Genomic DNA, 25,185 nt, shown 5'->3' on the forward strand with positions numbered 1-25,185 from the left:
CTAAGCAGCTGTGAAGAAGGCTTTCCTTTTATTTATTCTAAATATCCCATCCTTCAGTTTCATTGGCTGGCCCAATTCTCTGTCCACTTTCTCTGCACCATACATAATTATATATGTATCCATCATGCCTTACTACCTAGCTAAGGCCCTTCTCTTCTGTGTTTGTGTGTCATATGCTGCCAAGGGGCTCTTACCCATGTGGAAGGAGTCTATACCTGCTGGTATCCCCTTCCTCCTAAGGAGGTGTATTTTTTAAGCTTTCTGGAGAGAGGTGTGCCAGTAATTCAAGGAAGGTGTTGTTTCAGGAAATGGAGAGCTGTCCCCACCTCAAATTGCTGCTGCTGCAAGTGAGCTGGGGGACTTGCCTATTTAAGCACACACAAACCCCAATTTCAAATAATTGCCTCATCACTAATCATGATGTCTCTATCCCCTGACCAGAGACTGAGAGTAGGGGAATGAGAGACTTTGACAACTTGCCTGGATATATTATGCAGAGGACATTGAGCATGTAATCAGCAAGGGACGTCATCTTCTCATTTTTGGCAGGCTTGGATGCAATTTCTGATTGGGAAATGCCACAAAGAATCTGTATGATAAGGAAAAAATAATTCCCATGCATTGGCAAAGGGGTTAAGCAAAGTCATGGCGGATCTTATTAAAAATGATTTCACCATGCCTTCTTTTCGTATATTTTTTTTAAAAGATGGTACTGCTGTATGCTTCTGTCTTCCTGGAAAGATAATATCCAGAGGCTTTTAATTCAAAGTAGAATGTCAGACAGAAGTCATATTAATTGAACCAGGTTAAAGGAATCCAAAACATTCCGATAAGTTCAGAGTTCTGCCTTTCTTTCTTTCTTTTTTTTTTAAAAAATATTTTATTATAATGCAGCAAATGGTATTTCAATCAGGACCTCAACAAATTGTCTGGGGGGGGGGGAACTATCTGATCCAAAAGTAAAGAATCTAAATTAAAAAAATCATCTCACTGGCCCAATCTTCCTGATCTTTTAGAAGAGTTTTTTATTTATTAAAAAATACATTTTATATACCCATTCTTAGAAATGTCAAATATTGCTGAGTAAAAATCTGAAATAAATAAAATAATAACCTCTGGGGAGGATTCAGAATAGAGCAAAGACAATATTCTCCCTGCTCTCTGATGAGTCTCTGCACTCCACAGGAAGGGAGAGAGCTAACCAGTCTGCTTTCCCCTCTCTGACATCTTGAGTCACAAGGAGAGGATTTCTACCCTCCAGCCTTGGGTACCAGCCTTCCAGGTTTTCATCTACTCCTGCTCCTGCCTCCTCCTTTTCTGTCCGGGGCTGCCCATGACACCCGAGGCAGGGTACAAAAATAATATAATTATGAAAACAAGTAAAAACCCCCACAATAATTCTGAACCAAAGCAGCAAGCATAGAAGAGGTGGGTTCACCCCAAAACAGGGGTCAGCAACCTTTTTCAGCTGTGGGCCGGTCCACCATCCCTCAGACCATGTGGTGGGCCGGACTATATTTTGAAAACAACAACAACGAATGAATTCCTATGCCCCACAAATAACCCAGAGATGCATTTTAAATAAAAGGACACATTCTACTCATATAAAAACATGCTGATTCCTGGACCATGTGCGGGCTGGATTAAGAAGGCGATTGGGCCGCATCCGGCCCCCGGGCCTTAGGTTGCCTACCGCTGCCCCCAAGCATCTCAACTGTTGAAGGCCAGGGGTAAGTGATGTGTCTTCAGCATGTGGGGGAGGGAGAGCTATATCTTATTGGTGTTCAGGGACACATTCTAGTCAAGTAAAACAACAAAGAAGGATGTGAGACAGAGCTGGAGAATACTGTGGTCTGGGAGACTCTAGAGGGCTGCATTTGGCTCCTGGGCCTGAATTCTCACCCTGTCCCCATCTTTACAGCTATTCATTCCTGGTTATGAGCACTCTTTGGGGATAAAGGAGAGTAAGGGCAGGTATATAGACTTGGAGTACCGGTACTTGAAAGCAAAAAAGGCGAGCATTCATCTCAGTCTTCACCATTCTTGTTTCCTTGAGCTATCAAAATGCTTGATACAGTGAAGGAGTTTTCTTGACAAAAGGCGCCGCCGACACAATATTAAATCTTCTGCTTCCTGTCCCATTGTTTTGTATTTGGAGGAACTGGGCTCCCCTTAATCCCTTCATATGTGATGATTGAAAGCTAATAGATAGCTCTGGTTACTTAATGTATGATTATATAAGAAGCACTGCCGGAATTGCCTGGAGATAATAATAGGAAAAAGGCAAAACACTCTGGATTTGCTAAGCAAAAGGGCCCATTTGATGTACAGCGCAATGTTTCAGATGTTAATTGCTTTGAAAGGCAGGTGTGGAACAACCGCTGCAGAGATAGCCCAAATTCTGTTCAATGGAATCATAACACTTTACTACGTGTTTTAGAAAGAAAATGGAAGTCTTTAATGTGTCTAAAAAGGGGGCCTTCACTGCACTAAAGGAGTTCTATCCTTTGAGGCAGATCCTGGGTTTCTCTTTCTCTGTCAGCTGTGCAGCCTCCTTTCTCCCAAAATAGGCCATTAACAGAACAAAAAAAGGCCCTCAATGTCTTTACAGCCACCATCACATCTGCTTCCAGAAGATGTGATGATGGCCACCAACTTGGATGGTTTTAAAGGGGCTTTGACAAATTCATGGAAGGTAAGGCTGTCTATAACTGCTAGCCATGATAGTGATATATTCTGCTTTCAGGATCAAAGGCAATTAGGGATGGCCGGACTCAGTTTACATTTAAAGGCAAACTTACCTAATTTACACTTTCTGAAATAATGTGTGAACCAAAGCCACCCTTCGAGATTCACACTCATCTGAAAGTTTCAGTGTCCTTCTCCAACCAAAGAATGTGTACGAAAAGGCATATAAGTGTGCATATGAATGCATACATTGGCAAAATTAACATAGGAAATGCATTCTGTTAGGGAAAATTGCTTGGCAAAGATGTATACTGCAATGCAGTCTATGTGGGGCTACCCTTGGACCTTGTTCAGATGGTTCAGAAGGCAGCAGCCAGATTGCTGATGGGAACATCTGACAAAGAACATGTAGCACCATTGTTAAAACAGATGTCCTGGCTGCCCATCTACTGCTGAGCCAAGTTCAAGGTCCCTGTATTAATTTTCAAAACCTTGAATGACTTAGGTCCTGAGTACCTCGGGGATCCTTATATTCCAGCTTGATTGCTGAGATCATCTGCAGGAGCGCCATTGGTCATTTCCTGAGTTGGTGAGTCTCATTTGACAAAAACAAGAAGCTGAGTGAAATATACTCGGAGTCGAGAGTGGCTCTTTATTCAGATCATAGTGGTGAGGAGGAATGGAAGTTCCTCCACAATATCTGCTTAATATTCATTATTTACACAATGGGCTGCACATGATTGGCTAATTCTGGGATTCTCCTGTAGGCCAATCAGGTTGTGGATTCACCTCCACCTTGAGCTGGATTGGGTGGCTCCTGCGGACCAATCATACTGCTGCATTGTTCTAGGACCAATCAGACTGCTGCATTTTGGATCCTATTCAACTCAGTACATAACACTGAGCTTCTAGTGTCTTCAGCCCACTAATGAATTGAGAAGGAATTCTATTAGGCAGGGAACCTCGTCTACAGAGAAGCTGTGGCAGTGCAACCAGGAGTACCTAACAGAGGAAATAAAACTTACGAACAGATGGGACTGATGATGACAAAGAGCATCCATGCTTGTGAGAGTAAGAGTCTCACTAGGTGGTCTCTGAAAGCAAGAGACACCCTGCATTCTGATGATCCTTGAAATTGGCAGGAGGCCAGGTTGGGTATAACAGCAGCTGGCCAGGGGTTCAGACTGCAGCCTTTAACAGTGAAAAATGTACCAATAGTGGGCTTTCTTGTCATTTTGAGATTATTTCTGTCCTTGTATGGAATCAAATGTTTGTTTTTGAATTTAAAGGCCTGCCGGTGATTGGTAAAACTGGAACAGAATAGAACAGGGGTCTGCAACCCGCGGCTCCGGAGCCGCATGTGGCTCTTTTACACCTTTGCCGCGGCTCCGGGGCGGATACTAGCGAGGGGAGGAGGCGCATTGTGCGCCCTGACACTCCCCACTGTGGCGGGTGCTGTACTGGCTGTGACGTCGCATAGGGGCAGTGCGTGCGTTAGTCATGCACTGTCCCGACGTCACCTTCCCGCCCGCCCGCCCGCCCGCCCGCCCACCCGCTACATTGTAAGGGGCATGTACGCTGGTCACTGTTTTGAAGGGGAGTGAAGAACACACACACACAAAAAGGTAACTTGTTAATTTAATGTTTATTTCTATGAGAAGGAGTAATTCTGAGGGGTCAAACAAAGAAATAATAAAAAGTGGCAAAAAAGTTATTTTTATAATGACGAGTTTTGCGACTCCAAGTTTTTTTCCCTTCGGAAACGGGTCCAAGTGGCTCTTTTTATCTTAAAGGTTGCAGACCCCTGGAATAGAACATTGTCCTTGTAACCTGTGTTTCCCGATCTCAGTTTCTTCATATCTACCAAACTGTGCATAATGATTCCATTGTCTCAGATTGAAGCAGCCATGGAGATTACTTGGAGACAGATAAAATCACTACCTTCTTTGTTCAACAGACGTTCTTAATAGAGCCCATCCTCTTCAGAAACAGCCTGTATTTCAGCAGGCTCCTTATAAAAAAAACAAAAACAAACCAGATTTAAAAGAGATAATTAATGAAATGCACCTACACAGGGAGTAGGCTTAATTCACTGATCAATACCCACTGAAAAATCAAGTAAAATGGATAATTGTGGATTTTTTGGGGTTGGTGGGTGGGTATTTAGTGAGATTTCTTTAATAACAAGAAGGACCATCACTCCCTATCCCTAACTGGCTTTTAAAAAATCTCTAAATTTTAAATCTAAAAAATAAAGAATTCATTTCACACCTATTGCAAACAGCACCAGACAGTGTGAAATAGGCAAAAATGAGGAGTCAGGGGCTCACCACAAAATTCATCCTCATACCTCAATAGAACAACTAGCAAGGTCCACAGTGTAAACCTTGGGAGGGTGGATGCTTAATGAAGAAGTGAAAAGAGTGTGGCAGGGAGCCCTTTAAATAGCATGATAACTGTCTCTTCCCACATTGGACAAATCTGTCCCACATGCTACAGCATGCTCCACCCCAGACTAAACCATTTCTCCTCTTTCTGTAGGGGTGGAGGGTATGGCAAATCTGCTCCCCCCCCCAAAAAAAGAGGGTAATTGGCATTTATTTAGGCAGGCATGCCATTTATATTTCTGTTGGATTGCAAGGAACTGGGGAGCAAGGAAAACAATGAATTTAACACTTCATGCCTTCATTCTTTCATGTTTTCATTTAGCAAGTTTGTATGAAAAATTATTGCATGGAAAATGATTGCAATTGTTTTGTCTTCTGCTGGATTTTATATTACATATGATTTTAGTGCTTTTTGTCATTTACTTTTGTCTGTATGCAAATTCCCCCCTCTCTTGTTACATTTTACAAATTTTAATAAAAATAGATTTTTTAAAAATAAAAAAATCAAGTAGCATTGATATAAAAACTGGGAAACAGAGTAACAAGCAGGCTGCAGATCCAAAGCTGTGAATATACATGCACACATATTTTTGATTAAATAATTTACTCTTAATGACAACACTTGAGTTCTGTGCCTGTGTGGGACTAGATTTCTGAAATGTGCAATAATAGCTCAGCTTGTTTTCCTTTCCTATTTCTCCTAAACAGCAGAAGACTTTCTTTGCAACTGAAAATTACTCATAATTTGACAAAATTACTGTATTTAAAGATACTTTGTGACAACACTGAAATCTACTATTGCTTTCCTATTTAAATAAGTTCATGCAAGTGATGGTTGCTAGAACTGTGACCTGGTATATGGACTCTCTACAAGGTCCCTGAGAGTCCACCTGTGGCTCTCTGGGAAAATCTATGCATTTTGCTGAAGGAGCTCTGGTGTTTAATTGGAATATTTCACTTCTCAGTGTTGATATAAATTGGTTGAAAGTAAGGTAAAGGACCACTGGACGGTTAAGTCCAGTGAAAGGTGACTATGGGGTTGCGGCACTCATCTCGCTTTCAGGCTGAGGGAGCTGGTGTTTGTCCACAGGCAGTTTTCCAGGTCATGTGGCCAGCATGACTAAACCGCTACTGGCACACGGAGGACCGTGGCGACTGCCAGAGCGCACGGAAACGCCTTTTACCTAGTTTAGCTAGTGGAAAGTACTAGCTGCAGAAGATGGACACATTGGCTATGTTGAGGTGTAATGTTAAAGCAGAAAATATGGTGCCCTCCATATGTCAGTGCACTCCGACTCCCATCATCTCTGACCATTGGCCTTGCTAGCTTGGACTGATGGGAACTGGATCCTGCAACCTCTGGAACACATTGTACTGGCTACCCTTGTAAATGGGCCCAGCTTTCCCCAGGCATGTGAGTTTTCTTTTTTTCTTTGACGTGACCATGAGGAAGATGATGGAAGCTTCTGCTTCTCTTTTGAATTAATCACAATTTCACATGTCACCCAAACACTAAACTGTGGTCCATCTTGACTATGATGAATGAAAGCAAGTCAACTTTTTAAACCACAGTTTGATGCTGGCTGGTTTCCATAGTTAAAATTAACCACAGTTTGTCAAGGTCTGGATGATCTGACAAACTGTGGTTAACCTAAAATGGAGGCTAAGCTTATGCTTATGCTGGCCAGATATAACCCATGAGTCCTTTAGATTTGGCCAATGGCCTCTCCTCAGCTTCCTCACATGGCAAGAAGGCTTTGAGAAAAGTTTCTATTTGTATGAATGGGAAACCCACCACATTGCTGTATTGTGGGAGTGCTGAAAACAGACAGAATAAATCCACCATGATCCTCCCTCCTATAACCTGGTAGGTGACAGCTGAGGGAGCATCATGGTGGATTTATTCTCTCAGCTTAGTTCCACTGCAGTGAGGGCTACAAACTTGCCAACATGTAAACAGGAAAGATGGGATTCTCAGTTGCCTGACAGTGATCAGGGCCAAAGGTTAGAATTTGGTGTGATTGTGAAACTATTGCTACCACGCCATGAATTTTATGTTCAAGCAGCTGACAGAGCTATAAACTTGTAGATGCCCTGACAGTCACCCATGTCTTCATGAGAACACATTACTAAAGTTTTAATGCAAGTTTCAGACTATTAATAGGAATTGGCTAAGGAATGGGTCCAGGGTGTGGACATTAGACACACAAGCCTTTGAAGAGAGTGGGGCATTTTATTGTTTTAAATCTTTTCACCAGCAGCAAAGAATTTCTGCTGGGAAATTTCCATACTGAAAATCAATTATCCAAAGGTCACCTTTCATTTGTTTTTGTTTTATACATACAATGATTAAAAGACAGAAAACACAATTAGATCAATTTTAAAGCAGCCTTAAAGCTTTTCAACTGTGTTGGAACTGAACATGTTTTCTTTCTTTTCCTTTTCCTTAAAAATAAAATCAATGAAGAAAGTCAAGCTTTGGAGGAATGCCAAGGAAAAATAATCCTGTCAGGAGGAAACCTAAATACAGTCATGTATTTTTTAAAACACACAACTTCGTTTCCCTCCCCAAAAAGACATTCTTATACCACTTCAACAGTCATGGCTTCCTGCCAAGATTCTTGGGAACTGTAGTTTTTTTTTGAGTGCTGGGAGTCATGACTGAAGAACAATCCTTGCTGAAGCAGAACCAGCATGGTTTCTGCAAGGGTGAATCCTGTCTCACTAACATTAGAGTTTTTTGAGAGTGTCAACAGGCATATGGATAGAGATGACCCAGTTGATATCATGCACTTGGACTTTCAAAAAGCTTTCAACCAAGTACCTGAGAAAGCTTAGCAGTCCTGGACTAAGAGATCCTCTTGTGAAACAGAAGTGGCAAGTAGGAATAAATGGGCAGATTGGAAATTCCTTCCCCATTGAGCTGCATTGAGGGTACAAAGGGTTAGGCACCTAGGCTACAATGAGGACAGAATGCTGGATGAGATAGCCATTGGCTTCAGTCAGGAGGCTCTTTTTACATTCTTATCAGGGAAGAGTACAGTAGCAAATGGAGGTAACAAGCATAGATGATGCAAAAATATGTATTTAAAAGCTGCAGGAGATAGCTATGTAACTGCAGTTAACAAGTTGTTACACCATTGTTTTAAAAGTTTCCTGGTCCCTGCCCCCCCCCGCCCAATCTATTCTTGTGAATTATAATTTCAAAGGTACATCAAGTCCTGGCACTTCTGTAGAAAAAGCCATGCGTTTCCCAATAAACCTGACATTTCCTGTTACGTTTAAGAGTCTTCATGGTGCTGCTCAGAATATGAAAGGAAAAAAATAATTCTCATTCAAACACAATCCTTTTGATAACACTTTTATCTCAACATGAGGAATGATTAGAAACACAGTACTGACATAATTATGAAAAAAAAGTGTTTTTTTTTTTAACATTGCACAAAGGCTTTCTTTTCAGTTATTAATTTCCTATTCCTGGGTAATTAACCTTTCTCTTTTTCTGTGTAAGATGGCAAGTGGCAATAATTCAGCGGCAACGTCCACCCAGATAAGCTTTGTGGCTGAACCCCAATTAGCAAGCCACCTTTTAAATCTGCATACATCTGTCTTTTCCTGCAAGACCTATACAACCTGCACACTAAGGGGCAAGACCCACACTTTGTTCTCATTAGAGCTTCAGGGCTAAGGATCAGCACCTGGTATCAGTGGTGAGTTGCCAGGTCTCCATTAGTCAACAGCCAGAGGACCCTCTTAATTTCACCTCTCCCAACTCAGCATTGCAGGTGCTAGGTGGATAGACCTAGCAAATCCGCTCCACTTCCCAGTGGGGAGGAGTTGCGGTGGACCACATGGCCATCCACTCCCCTCCGGGGGCAGGGAACGAAGTCTTGCATCACCCGGAGGTTCCTGGCCATGTCATTGTCCAGCCAGCCAATCCACTGGCTGGGGAGGTGTGGCCAGGCCCCATTTAAACTGAGGCACGAGTCGGAAAGCTTACTCTTGGCTCGCTTCCTCAATCTACCTCCCTCCTTCCCTAATTTTCAGGTTTCGGCATTGGCCTTGCTATGGACCTCAGTTGGTCACTATTGAGGGGCCTGGTAGGAATTTCCCCACTTGGCAAATTGGCACAGGCCATTTGGCATACCTCGTAGCAATCGTCACAACTTTGTAAGGTTTGGCGGTTAGGCATTGGTTGATCTTATGTTGGGGGAGGTGTGGCCATCACCTGCCCCTCCAAGCCTAAGGGTATTCCGTTAAAGAAATCCGGGGGGGTGGATCTTGTCCGAAGCCTGGGGTGGGGCTAGGGCCATGCCACGACTCTGTCGGGAACCCTGGGGGAGCTTGAGTTGGTTTGCATCAATGGGGCTCCCCCTACCGGTGGTTGACCCTTACTGGACTCCCCGCGTGACGGGCAGGAGTCAGATATAGTTGGGTCAATTCCAATGCCTAAGCCAATACTGCTCACATTCTGTAACCAATAAAGTTGTGGCCTAAATTTGCCCAATACAGTGGTACCTCTGGTTACATACTTACAGTGGTACCTCTCAAGACGAAATTAATTTGTTCTGCGAGTTTTTTCGTCTTGCGATTTTTTCGTCTTGCGAAGCACGGACTTTGGAAAAGCTTCAAAAATCACCAGTCTTCAAAAACCTCAAAAAAGGCTACCACACCGCGTGCTATGAGTTGCTCCTCAAGTGAATGCACGGTTTTAAGAAAAAGAAAACAAACTTGCAAGACAAAGGAAACAAACTTGCAAGACGTTTTCGTCTTGCGAAGCAAGCCCATAGGGAAATTTGTCTTGCGAAGCAACTTAAAAAAATGAAAAACTATTTCGTCTTGCGAGTTTTTTGTCTTATGAGGCATTCGTCTTGCGAGGTGCCACTGTAATTCGTTCTGGAGGTCCATTCTTAACCAGGAGCTGTTCTTAACCTGAAGACCACTTTAGCTAATGGGGCCTCCTGCTGCTGCCGCACCGCCATTGTGCAATTTCTGTTTTCATCCTGAAGCAAAGTTCTTAACCTGAAGTACTATTTCTGGGTTACCAGAGTCTGTAACCTGAAGCCTATGTAACCCAAGGTACCACTGTAACATTAACCTAATATCCATCTCCTTGTGTCTTATTCATCAACGAAGGAGTGGTTTGGGGGGTCTCGACACACAACTCCCATTATCCTGGCCATTGGCCTTGCTTGCTAGGGCTGTGGGTTGTTGGTGTTCAGCAACACCTGGAAGGTTGCACCTGTTCTGCAGTGTCTGGCGATGGGAAGTGCCTCATGGAGATCCTGCATAGTGATGGTTGTTACGTATGTTCTTGAGTGTTCCCTGCTCTAAGCGAAAAAGGTCTGATTTATATACACTTCAGCCAGCCCCTGTTGACACCCATCTTGTGCCTGACTGGATGTTTTGTGTCAGGGCAGCACATCGCAATGCAGGCTTCAGAAGCCTGGCCTGCATTCTTATATGGACTCAAGCTAAGAGCAGGGGGTACTTAGGAATGTTCATAACAATAGTGTTCTTTGATCTGGCCAAGTCTTCCTAGGAAATTCATCCTTTGGATTTAGCCTGCTTCTAACACAGTTAATGTTTACTGCTCATTAGAGCTTGTTACACAAAGGAGATTACAATGTGATGTTTTTCCCAGTTCCGCTTCTGAGTGTACCTAAGTTACTGGCATCTGTCAAGTCTGCGTGGAACCAAGTCACTTATGTAGGACAATATAAATATTCATGTTATCATACAGACAAGCACACACATAACCTCACCCCCCCCCCCACGTTGCTCTGTATATTTCTATTATAGGTGTTTGTATTTTAAAGGGCTTGTTCTAACTGTAAAAAAACCTAACAGGCAAACCATTATCATGTTTCTGTTCTCCTGAGTGCCCCAGGAGCAAAATACACACTTGAGGGACCTGGACAAAATTCCCATCAACTTGGTCATAGCTTGAGCAGTTTTGTGGATTTTTTGCTGGATCTGTAGTAGAAGGAACTTCCTTGAAATATCAACATTAGGATCCATTCTCATGGTAAATCTTCCAGCAAAATTATTATAACTTATTGAATTTATATACTCCTCTATACCCGGAGGTCTCAGGACAATAAAAATTAAGGCACACTGGAAACAGTTTCTACAATGTCCACGTTGTTTACATTGATATCTCGCCTTTTCTCAAGGAGCTCAAGATGGCGTACATGTTTCTCCCCCACTTTATGTTGTCCTCACAGCAACCTTTTGAGGTGGCTTAGGCTCAGAGCAGGTGACTAACCCATAGTCACCAGTAAGCTACATGGCTGAGTAGGGGAATATTGGGCTCTCTGATCCCCATGTTTTGTTTTGTTTTATGAATGAGATAAGGGGGACGAAACACTCTGCTACTGGACTGGTAATGCAGTTGGGATGAACATCCATTCTGCTCATTTTTCTTCTTCTAAAGATAACCTCAATGGTCATTCATCCCCATAATGTAACCCTCCTGCCCTTCCCCCATACTGTTACATTTCTAAATTGGCTTGCCTCGTTACAAGGATCTATCATATTACAAGCAATTAAGCCCTTGATAATAAATTGTTTGTCAGTCTGCAGATGATGTACTGTAAGTGATTGCTCCTGCAGGTATTAATCAGCTGGTGCAATTGCCAGCAATATAGATCTACTCCAGACTGATTGAATTTCTTTCCAGAAGGTGCAATGAAGCAAAAGGAACTTTTCTTTCGTTCTTTCTTTTTTAAAACACACTCAACACACCTAAATGTTAAAAGGAAACATTTTCTTTGAGATCTACCAGTTTGAAACTGGCCCATTCCCACGACTGCATCCCAGGCTCAGGACAGTTAAAAACAGTCTCTTAGACCCTGATGAAGTTTAAGCAAAGGCAGGGGGAAGTGGCAAGTGGGAGCCTTCCACGGTCTTTTTTTTAAAAAAATAGTTAATTTGTCATAGGAACTTCCGTAGTTTTAATCTAGCAAGGAGTTTAGGGCAAAAGGACTGCCAAACATATTTGTTTATTTTATACTGGCTGGGTCCCAAGAGGGAGCTGCTAGAAGAACATCAGAATAACTTGCAGGATCAGGCCAGTGGCCCATCTAAATCCATAATCCCATTTTTACAGTGCCTAAGCAGATTTTCCCAGTAGTGATGTATGGAAGTGAGAGCTGGACCATAAAGAAGGCTGATCGCCAAAGAATTGATGCTTTTGAATTATGGTGCTGGAAGAGACTCTTGAGAGTCCTGTGGACTGCAAGAAGATCAAACCTATCCATTCTTAAGGAAATCAGCCCTGAGTGCTCACTGGAAGGACAGATCCTGAAGCTGAGGCTCCAATACTTTGGCCACCTCATGAGAAGAGAAGACTCCCTGGAAAACACCCCAATGTTGGGAAAGATGGAGGGCACAAGGAGAAGGGGATGACAGAGGACGAGATGGTTGGACAGTGTTCTCGAAGCTACCAGCATGAGTTTGACCAAACTGCGGGAGGCAGTGGAAGACAGGAGTGCCTGATGTGCTCTGGTCCACGGGGTCATGAAGAGTCGGACATGACTAAACAACTAAACAACAAAGCAGATGCCCACCACCACAAATCTCATACACTCCTGCATGTTGTGGATCACAAGAGAGACTCTCCAGCAAACTGTAACATCCGGTCCTATCCTCACAGTAATGAGCACTACCCTGAGCTCCCCATTACTCCTTGTAGAAGATTCTTAAGAACATCAGAAGAGCTTCGCTGGCCCATCTAGTCCAGTGTCCTGTTCTCAAAGTAGGCAGCCAGATACCTATGGGAAGCCTGTAACAAGGACCTGAGTGCAACATACCTTGGAATGGGGCTTATTTCAGTCACATTGTCAACTCCAGGCAGTGACACCCCCTGTATATATGATGGTTTCAGGTAGGCATCTGTAGTAGACCCTGCCAACCTGCTGGGATCACAGGAGCTGCCTGAGGGCTGGAGAATGGTGATAGGAGGCCTAATTTCAGCATTTCTTCTAGCTGGTCTGGTTTGAGAAATGAGAATGCAACAGAATTTTTCTTGTATGTTGGAACTGAGGCAAGCTGTACACTTGACACCACTTGCCCAGATCTCATACAAAGACTTTCATTAGAGTGACATGCCCATGCTGCTCCTTCCACACTCAAATTACAGTGATTCTGAATGAAGCGTGAGATAATGGCTATTGTAAAAAAAAAGAAAGAAAAAAGGGAAAGGGAAAGGGAAAAAGGAGTCCAGAATATTATTTAAAATGGAGAACTTTGGCATCAGTTCACCCTGGGAGATACGTCCCATATTGATAGGTTAACTTTTCATGTTTTAAAAAGCCTGGTGAAGAAATCCTCAAAGTCTTCAAAGGGAAAGAAAACCCTTCCAGGCTGAAAGTAACCAATCCAGGGTGAAAGTGAATGCAGTCTTCCTTTCCTTTAGATTCCCACCTGCCCTTCCGACCGTTGTGCTCATGTGAATTCACCCAGAAGGAAGCAATTATCCATGTGTGCAATTTAATTCACTTAAAAGGCATGTAAATTAAGAGGAAGGGCCGTAGCTCAGGGGCAGAGCATCTGCTATGCAGATGGAAGGTCCCAGGTCCATTCCTTGGCATCTCCTGGTAGGAGTTGGAATACTCCCAAACAGAAGCCTTGGAAAGACTAGCCAGTCAGTGTAGACAGTATGGAACTAGATCAACTAAGGGTTCGACTCTGTGTAAAGTAGCTCCCTGTGTTCCTGAATTATTGCATGATGTTTACACTTTTATTTTTCCAAATGTACAGTTTGTAACATTTTGTACAAAGACGTTTCTGTACATTTATAGAATAAAATGTTAGGTGAGACCAGAACGCAATGGCAAAACATATACAGTGGATGCTCGGGTTGCGAACATGATCCGATCGCACCCTGCAGCGTTCGCAACCCTCACCGCCGCATCTGCGCACGCGCGGATCGCAATTTGGCACTTCTGCACATGCACAAAGCGCAATTTAGCGGTTCTGTGCATGCGCAAGCGCCAAAACCTGGAAACAACCCGTTCTGGTACTTCCGGGTTTGGCGCAGTGTGCAACCTGAAAACACACAACCTGAAGCGTCTGTAACCCGAGGAATGACTGTACTTTGCACACAGAAGGTCACAAATTATCCTGCTCCACTTCCATGGAGGAGCCTACAGCAAAAGGCTGTTTCAACACCATGGAGAGCTCCAAGTGCACAAGTTGCCCCAAGAAGGACTGGATGTGAACAGAGAACTTTAAAGCCTTAGCCTCCAGGCCCCTTCTCCTAAATGGTGCCCCCCTTCTGGAGAACCATAGCCTCTTAAAAGGTAAGCCCTCTGGCCTAAAGCTGGGCACTTCTCCTGCTGTCTGACTTGGTACACTTCCTTTTCTTTTGGACTTGCAATTAGTAACCCAGACCCAGGGAAATGTGTCCACAGAGTCCTGGCTCCAGTTCTTCAGGCCTGGTGTTGTGGGATCTGGCTTGGGAGGCTCCTGCCTGCCAATCCTCAGTTCAATAGTCCCTGGATCACCAGCATCAAGTTCAGAGTCAAGAAGTCTAGCTCCTTAGCTGGTGACTCTAGTCTCTGGCCAGGTGTTCTTGTCACAACTAGACCCTGGGAGCATCTCACAGATTCAGTCCCTAATATCTCAGTTTACCATTTTAGGAGATGAGGCAGGGTAGGGTGAGCTGCTGTCCACCAGAGTGGACAATTCAGGGCTATCATCCCTTGTTGTTTGAAACTCAAGCTCCCTACCTTACCTGATTATGGGATCCAACCAATGATGCTCACAAATTTTGTGTTTTTGTAATACAACTGCTGTTGAAAGAAGAAGGGAAGTGGGAGGTGCAGAGGCTTGTTATTTTTGTATTGTTATTGTTTTCTTTATAACATTTTTTTTAATAGAAACAAAAACCACGATGAGGTACAGATAATGGTTTTTTGAAGTTTGCAGTTATGTATCTCCAAGTGCATCTGTGATGCTCTGTAATGCAATGCCTTCTTATGTTTAATAATCATTTTACTGGCTTTTTCTGTTTGATTTTAAATGCCCTTTCCTTTACCAAGAGGGGGGAGGGAAAGAATATTATTCAATAACCAAGTCTGCTGTGGTGCTTGTGATGTGATCTGAATAGTCTTTTCATTACGGGATGTCTCAGGAATGTCCTCAGATAATGGATAACAAGAAAAGCAATTAAGGCTTTACCCCCAAGTAATATTAAAGGGCTCGGAATAATAACAGGGGATGCATAAATGCATGTTTTTATCTTGTACGTTGTTCTAAATTAATTCTCTGGGAACTGCGGGAGGCATTATTTGGGCAGAAACTCTAGCTACACTTGAGGAGATGTAGAATCCTGTGGACATTGTTTTTCTATTGGCTAGGACTGGACCAGAGACCTTTAAATTTGAAGCCCTAGCCAAGAGGAGTATGGAAACCCTGGGATGGCACTAAACCTGGGGCACTGTGGGGGATTACAAAATGGCGGCCAGGCTGCTACTGCTTTCACTAGCAGTAGTGCTGATGGGGACCTTAATGAAAAAAGATGGAAGCCATGCTAGTGCAATGGCTAATGATAACTCTTCCCCTCAAGAAACTATTAGGGAATATCTCTTCCCAGGGCTGGTGTCAGTGGTGGGCCCCCATTCCCAACACATACACATTCCAATTGAGGACCTAGCTTTGCTTGTGTAGGTGGCCACCACCAACTTCCTTGGCCACCACAACTGCTTGGGCAGCAGTGGCAATCACCCACCCTGTACTGAACCCCTGGAGACACCCTGCATCGGTGGACTGGTGATGATGCTTTTGAATGGGAACTAAGTCAGCTCCCATGCATGGTGGCTGTCTGCCATTTACACAAAATGCAATGCGGGTAGCCACCATGCATGGAAGCTGACTTTTGCTAGTCTTCCAAGTGGCACAGAGATGGTGGCGACTAGATATGCCCCTGTGATGCATCAAGGAGGGGTCCTTCCAAGCTCCCAGAGTCTTTGGCCTGTGCCTGTCCTGGCCAAGCAGTGGTCTTTCCTCCCCCATAAAAATTAGATCAATTCCCTTGCCCCCCAAAATAAAATTCTCTTTCCACAAACATCATGGAGAATGTTCTTTTTTAAAGCTTTAAAACTTTTTATTCACAGTGTTGAAGTCTAAAATATACCCCCAAAGCACATTATACACCTTTAGCATATAATTACTGAGAACAGAGGATAGATTCTAGTTCACATATCCTTCCGTTAAGTAAAATGAAAATGACACAGCCCAAGTTTGAGAATTTTGAAGGGCCTTTGTCCCAAGTACCAGTGAACATGACCTCCAGCACTTGAGGTTCAAGTGCCTACACTAGGCAGAAGATGAAACGAAGAGAAGTTTTAATTTAAGGCACCAGAATCTCAAAGCATAATAATTACTCAGGCCAGCTTGCAAATATTGTTTCAGTTTTAATATATGTGTGTGTGTGTGTGTGTGTGTGAGAGAGAGAGAGAGAGAGAGAGAGAGGCTTGAGAAAAGGATGACTAACTTCTAAAAGAGAAGAACTCAGTGCATTTTGTCTCAAAACAACAAAAGACTTCATCAGTTCATGGCTCTTGGAGAGAATCCTAATTTCTGACATGAAGCACTTCTGACTCATGCTTCGGAACTCGGCAGATCAAGGGAGGAGCATGAAACTGGCAGCCCCCCTCCCTCCAGTGGAAAGGTACAGAATGAGAAGAACTAATCATGCCTAAGTGTCATATTCTTTTACAGTTGACTTAAAAAAAGGTAGCGAGAGATGAAGCACAGGCGCGGCAGATCAAAAATTCAACCTGCTTTTGTTTCTGATCTTCCTCTTCATCAGGGAATGCTACTCTAATGTGAAAACTTTTCGTGCAAAAATTCAAGCTCAAGCTAGATAATGAAATACCAGGGAAAGCTCTGGAAACAGGGTGGGGGGTGGGTCTTCTTAATAGCAGTCATCAAATAAAGTTAAGGAAGCAAATCAAAGCAGAGGTGATGGTGCAATGGACGTTCTCCTCTCATTGACACTCAGCTTTCCCATTGGGTTGTGTCCAGTGCTAGTCCTACTCAGAGTAGGCACGGTGAAATTAACAAGTATGAATAACTCAGGTCCATTAATTTCAGTGGGTCTATGCTGAATATAATGTTCATGCCATTGTTTCTATGAAAGCTCCTTTGGTGGGGGGCCGGGGGCGGAAACAGTCAAACAAGGTGAATTGTTTTGTCACTGACACTGACCTTCTTTGGGTGGAAGCTTGAGATAGAAATGCTACCTTTAGTGCAAGACAGGGAAATTTAAATATTCTAGGTAGTGTCCCACTTTACAGTAGAGTCATTGAAATTGATGGGCATAAGGCTGCACTCAGACAGCACTTTATTCCACTTTACACAGTGCTCCCTTACCTGATAATTTAAACATTTTATGTGATCTTTCGTACTATGTAAAAGCTACTTTTGGAAAACAAGCAGAAATGTAATGCTCATTTCCGTGCCCCTTCCTTCCTGCTTTCCTTATTTTCCAAGTTGGTGGCTATCACTGCCTCTTGCTAGAACAGATTCCATTTTTGTGTGTGTGGGGAAATTCCATCATTCTTTTTGTCTGATGGATTGGTCCAATGGCCCAATTAGCCAAGCATCCTGTTCTCACAGTGTCCAGCCAGATGCCTGCAAGCTGGGCATGAGTGCAACAGAACTTTCCCCTTTTGTAAATTCTAGCAGGTGATATTTAGAGGCATAATGCCCCTGTCAGTGGAGGTAGAACATAGCCATTGTAGGTTTGGGCTTTGTATGTTTATCTCCATGTTTGGCAACATTTCTCTTTCCTTCTCCTTTCCTTTCCTTTTTGTTCAGCCAGAATAAGTGTTCCAAAGAGCTCAAAAAAGTTGCTGTCTCTCTACTTATTTCTGTAAAATTTGAGCCAGTCTTATAAAAGTATTTGCCCTACTACTGCTTTTGAATATTGGCAGGTTCTCCGGTTCCAACGTATCCTTTGCAGTGGGGCTCAGTAGGACAGCCAGGGCATATCACTCAGATATTTGGCATAATATCTCAGGGCGTTCTTTCAGCCGAGCCTTGAAACAGCCACTGAATCTCAGCCAACATTCAACCTGCGTTCGATGTGAATGCCACCCACGTTGACACCGGTCTGAAGGCTGAACGTGCATGGAATCCTTGGCAAATTTATTCGCAAGACCTGGTGGCGTGTGGATCCCTGCTGCAAAGGGGGTAGGGGAAGAAGTTCGGGGGTGGAAATCTGCTTCCCATTGAACCTGCGAGATTATCAGTCAAAGGCCTGCCTACTAATTTGAGATGCTCAAGGAACAGAAGCTGACATTTAGAGAAATCTCACTGATAATTCCCCCAGGTCAGAAAAAGCACAAGGGGGATGACTCTGAGCAAATCGAAAGAGTCAATACACATCTCCTTTTCAATATTTATGATTCCCTACTTCTTGTGGAGTTCTCTGACAGACCACAGTAACAGAAATATATGCATGGAAGAAGACAAACCAGCAGCTTTACAAGCCTCTATTCATGTGCAAAATATAATGAGCTACTGGCATTTTAATGCCCCCCCCCCAAAAAAAAACCCTTCCCACAGTGTTGCCTCCCAAAGCAAGTGTAATAAAAAGCCATTATGTGTTCACATCAGGTCTAAGGTTGCAAGTTAATGTATTTTGGTTTCACCACTCCTTGTTACAGGAGCAAACTCAGAACAATATTTAATATAAGCTAGACAATAACCTTTTCTCCACCTCCCCCCATAACACAATCACCCATGAAGATCCAATGAAACAGAAAGGCAGAAGATTCTGGACAGCCAAAAGGAAGTACATGTGGCACATCGTCCAACTATGGAACTCAGTCCCACAGGAGACAGTGGTGGCCCACCAACCCGGATTGCTTGAAAAGAGGATTAGACAAATTCACAGAGGATAAGGCTATTGATGACTGCTAGCTGTGATGGCTCTGCCTCCACAGATGGAAGCACAAATGCTTCTGAATACCATTTGCTGGAAACCACAGGATGGGCGAGTGCTCTTGCGCTTGAATCCTGCTTGCTGGTTTCCCACAGACACCTGGTTGGGCACGGTGAAAACAGGATGCTAGACTAGATGAGCCATTGGCCTTCTTACTCTTCTTATGTTCTTAATGTCTCGTATTGCTTAACAAGAGAGGGGACAGATTCAGGAGAACACAACTGGTTCCCCCACACAGGCTGCCTCGCTGAAGGAGTGCCTTCCTGCCTCCTTTCCAAAGTCTAGTAAGTGGGAGTAGGTGTGTGCTGAGCTTGGTTTTGGGGGGTCCTAATCCTGCCCACCTAGCAGTTCGAAAGCACGTCAAAGTGTAAGTAGATAAATAGGTACTGCTCTGGCGAGAAGGTAAATGGTGTTTCCATGTGCTGCTCTGGTTCACCAGAAGTCATGCTGGTGAAGTCATGCTGGCTACATGACCCGGAAGCTGTACGCTGGCTCCCTTGGCCAGTAAAGCGAGATGAGCGCCACAACCCCAGAGTCGTCCGCGACTGGACCTAATGGTCAGGGGTCCCTTTACCTTTACCTTTAATCCTGAACTGATCTGGGAATTTTGCCCCTCCTTCAGGGCAGTCAGGGCAAATGGAAACCTCCCTTCGCTCCCTTCGTCTGAGACCGACAGTTGGCAAGGTCCTGTGAAGACTATGGGAGTAAGAAATAAAAGGGTTGGTATGGATCCACTGAGAGCTGGTGCAGATTGGTGTGTAGCCATATTGATTTACTGAACCTCAGCCGAAAGCTATTACGAAGTGATCACAGGCAGGGAAAGAACTGCAAATGACATTATAGGATTTCCCCACAGGAGGGTGGGGGGAAAAAAGAGATCTTATCAGGTTTACCAACTGTTATATAATTAAAGAAGGCTGAAGAGCTGTCTTATTACTGCAGGCTGGCAAGGAAGCTGAAAGGAAGTCACCTTCTCATTTCCACCCGCTTTAAAATTGAGTCCTGGCTGGAAGTTCTGATGATTCTTTTGTCTCCCTGTACACTGAGCATGGGATGGCTAGGCAGACAGACAGACAGACAGACAGACAGACAAACAAACAGATGCTACAAAGCAGGGGTGGGCAACCCTTTTCAGCCTGAAGGTCACATGGCCACAGTGGGCAGGGTCAGAGGAAAACATGGGCAGAACAATGAGTATAATTTTTACCTGTGTACAATAGCATCCTTTCTATGCGCACATGACCCTCTCTAGTCTCCGTCCAGCAAGTAAGAGACACTATCGGAATTCAAGGACATGTTCCAGCCGGCACCAATTGCTGATTTGGCATAATTTGGCTGCTTGGCATTCAGTGCAGGCCAGGAAAGAAAAGAAAAGAAAAGAAAAGAAAAGAAAAGAAAAGAAAAGAAAAGAAAAGAAAAGAAAAGGTTTAAATTCACTGCCACCCTGAGGCATTATAAGGGCACACTCTTGGGGTCTGTGCACCATGGTGAATGCTAGACAGCCGAGTCTGGCATCTTGGGCATCACTTAGCTGATTCTCCCAGAACAAGGAGACCTTCTCCCAGTGCTTCACTGGGGAGCAATTAACTCAATGTCTTACATGTCCAGTGGGGGTGAAGGGTGGTTCCTTCTTATGTAATCATTGATTTTCCCCAATTGCACTTAGGTATTTGGCTAATTGACAGATCCTCTCATCAGTTAAAATTTAGTAAATAGAACCTTTTTTTTACCATTGAATATGTTGTCTTGCATCTTTTTTCTGCTTGTGGGGGCGAACGAACTGGAAAACACTGCAGTTGGCAAAGCACTGGCCTTATGTGACTGTAACGCCTAGTCCCAATTGCAGTTTCTTAAGCATCTTCAAAGACGGGCCCATATATTGCAGCAGTCAAATTTGAAGTTTACCAGGAAATACATAGCCAAGACCAGGGTATCTCTATCCAGGCTGGAGCAGCAGCCTAAGCTGGTTGAATGCACCTGTCCCATGGAGGCAACTTGGACCTCCTAGGATCAAGATGGTTCAATGAACACTTTCTGATAGAGTACTTGAAACTCATTTAGTGCAATATGAACACTAAAGGCAAAGGGACCCCTGACCATTAGGTCCAGTCGAGGACGACTCTGGGGTTGCGGCACTCATCTCGCTTTATTGGCTGAGGGAGCCGGCATACAGCTTCCGGGTCATGTGGCCAGCATGACTAAGCCACTTCTGGTGAACCAGAGCAGCGCACGGAAATGCCATTTACCTTCCCGCCACAGCGGTACCTATTTATCTACTTGCACTTTGATGTGCTTTTGAACTGCCAAGTTGGCAGGAACAGGGACTGAGCAATGGGAGCTCACCCCATCACGGGGATTCGAACCGCTGACCTTCTGATCAGTAAGTCCTAGGCTCTGTGGTTTAACCCACAGCGCCATCCGCGCTTAGTGCCTCAATATGAACACTACTACCTAGCTAAATAAGAACATAAAAATAGAAGAGGAGCTTTGGGGATTCCCATAGGCATCTGTTTGGCTGTGGCAAGAACAGGATGTTGGACTAGATGGGCCAGCAGGGCTCATTTTATTTTCTTAGGAACCTTCCACAATGAGCAATGGGGAGTTCAGGGAGTGCAGAACTCATTACTGTGCTGACAAGATGTTAGTCTCCCTCTACCCTACTTGGAGTTGCTGGTATTGAACCTACGACCTTCTACATTCAAGGCACATGCTCTGCCACTGAGCTATAGCCCATCCTCAAAATGATCCTTGTTAACAAGGTTGATATAGGAATATAGGAAGCTGCCTTATACCAAGTTAAGAGTGTTGGACCATCCAGTATTCTGCATTGACTAGTAATGGCTCTTCAGGGTTTCAGGCAGGATTTTCTCATGGCCTGACCTGGAGATACCAGGGATTGAACCTGGAATCTTCTGGATGCAAAGCAGATGCTCTACCACTGAGCTATAGCCTCGTCAGGGCCAAGCTAGGGCATTGGAAACAGGCTCTGAAACTGAGCCATGTCTCAAACTGAAGGATGAGATTGCCAGAGAAATATAAAATCGAGAAAAGTAACATCTGTCCAACTCTAGGAGGGGGGTGCAGAATCCACAGGGACATGTTCAGCAAGGGAACAATTCCTCAGGGAGAAATGTAACAAGTAAACAAGTCCTTACCATGCGGAGCAACCTTATCTTCATCTTCATCCTCTCTCTCTCTCTCTCTCTCTCTCTCTCTCTCTCTCTCTCTCTTGGCAATAAGCTTTATTTAACAGAGGCAGGAAATTTGGTAGCCATTGGACTTTGTCAGCTCAGCTTATTTAAGAACTTTGAGCACAGTGCTGAGATGCCAATGATTAAAAGCTTTGGACGCACCAGTCCTTTCCACACTGAGGATCTTGTTATCTGAAGCCAATGTGTGAAGGACACGCTGTGGGTTCAGATATTTTAAACAGGGCTCTAGGAATTTGGGAAGCCATCTGGGTAGGCTTTGATGTATTACTGGGGGGGGGGGGGAGACAAAAATCCTTTGCCAGGCAAATCTACTGTGAAAAGATGATGCTAGCAATATGACATTTTAATTTTTTAAAAAAATTCTGATTGGCAATGGTCACATCATAAGAAGGATGAAAAGAAGGTCAGGACAGCAGCCAACTCCCCTGCCTAGGGGCAGAATGATTCACTCGCTGTTTGCAGATCAAGAGAGGCAGCCTACTGTGACATAACTAGGAATGTAAAAGCTTAGTTTTCCATTCTGCTCTGCCTAGCTCACATGCAGCACTGTTTCTGTTCCACTGCACTGCTTCTTCCACCAAAAAACTATGTTCTTCATCTCACTGTCTGCTAAGTTAGTAAGGAAGCACTCTGTGGTGCTTGCAGTGCGGGCTTTGAGTCCCAGGAGTTCCCTCTCTACTTGAGAGCCAGTGTGGTGTGGTGGTTAGACTCAGGGAGTGGGTGGTGCTGTGGTCTAAACCACTGAGCCTCTTGGGCTTGCTGATCAGAGGGTCAGCGGTTCGAATCCACACAACAGGGTGAGTTCCTGTTGCTCTGTCCCAGCTTCTGCCAACCTAGCAGTTCAAAAGCACATCAAAGTGCAAGTAGATAAATAGGTTCCGCTGTGGCAGGAAGGGAAATGGCATTTCTGTGTGCTCTGGTTTCTGTCACAGTGTTCTGTTGTGCCAGAAGGAGTTTAGTCATGCTGGCCACATGACCTGGAAAGCTGTCTCCATCGGCCTAAAGCAAGATGAGCGCTGCACCCCATAGTCGCCTTTGACTGGACTTAACTGTCCAGGGTCCTTTACCTTTCACCTTTAGTGGTTAGAATGCTGGACTAGGACCCAGGAGACTGGGGTTCGAATCCCCACCCAGCCATGAAGCTCACTGGGTGGCTGTGGCAGTCAGCAGCTCTCAGTTTAACCTACCTCAGAGGGTTGTTGTGAGGATAAAATGGGACGAGGGACAGAATCATATATGCCACTTTGAGCTCCTCCTCATTCCTGGTCAGTCTGCTTCAGTTCAGAACCCATAAGCGTATATGTGAAATTCAGATGTTATGTCCAAACATACATGACTTTACACTTGTAAATCAGTGGACACATTTTGAATTTTGAGAGGGTACTGGGGGCATCAATCACAAAATAGCTACTATGGGGAGGGGGTTTGGCTTAACACAAAATTAGAGAGATAGCAACCTCTGGAACCTAAAGCTTAACATGGGAATTTGGTTTTGTCCTACTGGTCCTGACTGTGGAGATCACACAATATTGATCTTACACACACACACACACACACACACACACACACACACACACAGTGAGAGTTGTTCTCTAGTAATAGGGGATAATGTACAAGGTAGCTACACCATGCACAATCTCATTTCACACAAAGATACCTGAACATTTTGCCCCATAATCTTCTTTCTAGGAAGGCTAGAGACTTCCTTTTAAAAAAACATCTCAGAGTCCAGGGCACCAGTGGAAGCTTTTGTGGGTACCATGTTGCTTGCAAGTACCAGGTGGATGACCTCTGTCTTAAGCTTTCACAGACAACAGTCCACTTTGTAATATGCATAAAGCATTATCTGTTCTTCAGGCATCTGATGAAGTGGCTGCAGTTCATGAGCGCTCGCTCTATAATAAATTTGTTAGCCTTTCTGTTGCTATAAGACTTATGCTATAAATTACTGACATTCTCCCACATGCATGGAGGGAAAATATCAATTTACTTCGAAAGCTCTGCACCATTAACATTTGGATTCTTGCACATTTTGTGGATCCCCCCTCCCCCCTCTTTTTTTTTTAATAAGAAAATACAAACCACGGTTGATTCATTGTAGTCGTTGATTTGCGAGAATCGTAGGCACATCAGTGACAAAACAGATTGGCATCTGGCATCTAACAGCTCTCTGTTATGGATTGGGAACATCCATTAGAGTCACATTGAGTAGGCTTGACTGACACTCACTAAAAGTGATTAACCACAGAATGACATGCCAGAACCTTAGAGTGAAAAAAGAGAGTCCCCTTTGCTTGAGACCAATCATTCACTGCTTGGCAGCACAACTGCATATTTACAGCTGAATGGAGTTCATCTGCCAAACTATCAGAATAACAGCAAGGAACCATTGCCAGATCTCAAGATGGCAGGTGGCACAGGTGGAGAGAGAGAGGCAAGGGATCAAACAGTTGGGAAGGCATGCATAATCTGAACCAAATGCCCTGCGGGGATTTTTTCAGATGTGGATGTGAGTTGCTGAAGGGGAACATCGCTCGTGGCTGAAGAAACAGGTCAATTTCCCCATATTGTGAAAGGTGAAGGTCCGCCATTTGACTGAGACAAAAACAAAGTTGCTGTACAAGCTACAATGTTTGGGATCATGATCTCCGGTAGTGCAGGATAATTGGTCCCACAGAAGGCTTCATGGATGCAGAAGGCGGAATATGAGCCTAAATCACATGCCTTTCTACACATAACTGTTTACAAACAGAAGGTCTTCAGCAGAAACCTGCTGGTCCAGAGCAAAAACCTGCTGTATGTAGTACAGCATTCTGCTTAGCCACAGTGGATGACCAGATGCCTATGGGAATCCTACAAACAGAACATTAATGCCATAGTGCTGCCTGCCTGGTCTTGGGAGTCCTGCTGCATCTTATCCTGGAAGTAGCATCTACAGGTG

The 25,185-nt window shown here is 44.1% G+C and overlaps 1 long non-coding RNA gene across 2 annotated transcripts; it reads right to left on the reverse strand.

Moving 5' to 3' along the window:
• Positions 1–497: 497 nt before the first annotated feature.
• Positions 498–22,231, reverse strand: LOC309329403. Of its 2 annotated transcripts, none has more exons than XR_014151131.1 (3): positions 22,188–22,231; positions 12,890–13,069; positions 498–589 (listed from the first exon to the last, which is right to left on the reverse strand). It is a non-coding gene; the product is annotated as an uncharacterized lncRNA (long non-coding RNA). The 2 variants fall into 2 exon arrangements; XR_014151132.1 differs by lacking the exon at positions 498–589 and adding an exon at positions 4,502–4,699.
• Between the last annotated feature and the right edge of the window lie 2,954 nt (positions 22,232–25,185).

Source organism: Podarcis erhardii, assembly GCF_964252035.2.
Source record: "Podarcis erhardii genome assembly, chromosome: 14".
In the NCBI taxonomy this organism is placed as follows: domain Eukaryota; kingdom Metazoa; phylum Chordata; class Lepidosauria; order Squamata; family Lacertidae; genus Podarcis; species Podarcis erhardii.